This window comes from Vicugna pacos, unplaced genomic scaffold, assembly GCF_048564905.1.
Source record: "Vicugna pacos unplaced genomic scaffold, VicPac4 scaffold_13, whole genome shotgun sequence".
Classification (NCBI taxonomy): Eukaryota; Metazoa; Chordata; class Mammalia; order Artiodactyla; family Camelidae; genus Vicugna; species Vicugna pacos.
Window position 1 is genome coordinate 1,300,544 of NW_027328734.1, and position 1,732 is coordinate 1,302,275.

The following is a 1,732-nucleotide window of genomic DNA, read 5'->3' on the forward strand; positions in this document are numbered from 1 at the left end:
ATTACAAATGATGATGAAATAGTTATACATTTCTGTACAGGTTTTACACAAATTTCACTGTAAATTACAAAATTTAAAAATTATTTTATATATTTTCTGCATTATTTATACTCTGTTCTCAAATCTGTTATAAATTTGTGGACAAATGGTTGGAGATTGGTTTTATTTCATAGACCAAAATATTTAATTGTTTAAAAAGATTTTATGGGGATAATATTTGCAGATCACACTATAAAAATAAGTATCCAATATATTTCATTTTAACTGGATGAATGAGAAATAAACACTGGCTGAACGTTACACTTGGGTTGCTGGGAGGCGAGTCCTTTTGTGATGTCACAGCTACTCAAGTTGAGAAACATTGTGAAGGTCCAGCAGTTTATATGTGCAGGCCTGCCAAAGCAGCATTTGAAGCTGCATTGCTCAAAATCATGCAGATTAGAAAAGTAGCTGTAGAAAAAGTTATTTGAGATGGCACATATTTCTTCAGAAATTCAAGATGTGTCTTGTAAAGATGGAACAACTGGTTCAGGAAACTCCGGTAGATCTCTATTGTGTGATCAAACATTCTCTGGGGACCTGGACGTGAGGTCTATGTTTGAAGAAAATGCTTTTCAAACTTTGTCTGTAGAATGCTTGTTTAAAACACCATGTTACACACATTGTGTCTCTGAACCAGATTAAGATAATCATTTTCGTTCTCTGACATTTCCAAAAAACTCTGGAAAATGCCTGGGAGTGACCAATTTAAATCCATCTGGTTGGATGATAATGGATCTTTCATAGTGATTGATGAATATGTCTTAAAGAAGGAAGTTTTGGAAAGAAAGGCTCCTTTCAAAATATTTGAAACTGCAAGTATGAAAAGTTTACTTAGACAGCTTTACCATTATGGGTTTAGGAAAGTGCGGCAGAACTTTCAAACTTCTGCTTGTCTAGCTGACTTTCTGGCTGAAGAAAAAGGAGTCTCTGTTTTAAGCAAAGTATTCAGAAATTTTAGTTACCACTTGGTAACTTATATATAAAATTTTATTTTGTTTATCAATCAATGGTAATATAAATGTAAAGCTAGATTTTGAAAATTTTATAAAACTACTAAGGCTAAAATCCTTTATTTTTTATAAAAAATTAGGACAGTACATTAAGTAGTCAATATTATGAGAAACTTTGCTTGCAACTTTGAATCTTTTCAGAAATCTTAATAAAGGTATTAAAGCTGCTTTTAAAAAGTGGCATTCAACATACTGCAATTGCTAACTTCTTAAATTTGATGAGTATACTATTTAAATGTGTAGTTTCCAAATAAGGAACTTCAAAAAATCGTCAGCAATGTTCATATTTTGATGATATTATCTTTGAATAGAAAAAGTGGAATCTGAGGTTTTATAGGTTAGGCTTATTCTAGACTTGTATTTTGGTTTAAAATATTACTAAAATATTTCTCCTTTGGTTGTAGCTGCATTTCTATCATAATCCAAATTTTAAACGAGGCTGTCCCCAGCTTTTAGTGAGAATAAAAAGAAGAGTTGGGATTAAAAATTCCTCTCTGGTGCCTTCATTGGCTGAAGATTTCAACAAGAAGCACTTTAAAGCAGGGTGTAATGTGGATAATCATATTTCAGGTTTTGTGGCTTACACTAGTGGAGAAAGTGCATTTTTAACGTCTGCAAATTTAAACATGCCTCTAATAAGAAAGCCCTCTACTAGCCACATAATTGGTGATACAATTACC

The 1,732-nt window shown here is 32.0% G+C and overlaps 1 long non-coding RNA gene across 1 annotated transcript; it reads left to right on the plus strand.

Annotated features, from left to right (window-relative positions):
• Nucleotides 1–346: 346 nt before the first annotated feature.
• On the plus strand, nt 347–1,490 carry LOC140692572 (uncharacterized). Its single transcript, XR_012068138.1, has 2 exons — nt 347–541; nt 1,457–1,490. It is a non-coding gene; the product is annotated as an uncharacterized lncRNA (long non-coding RNA).
• The last annotated feature ends 242 nt before the right edge of the window (nt 1,491–1,732 follow it).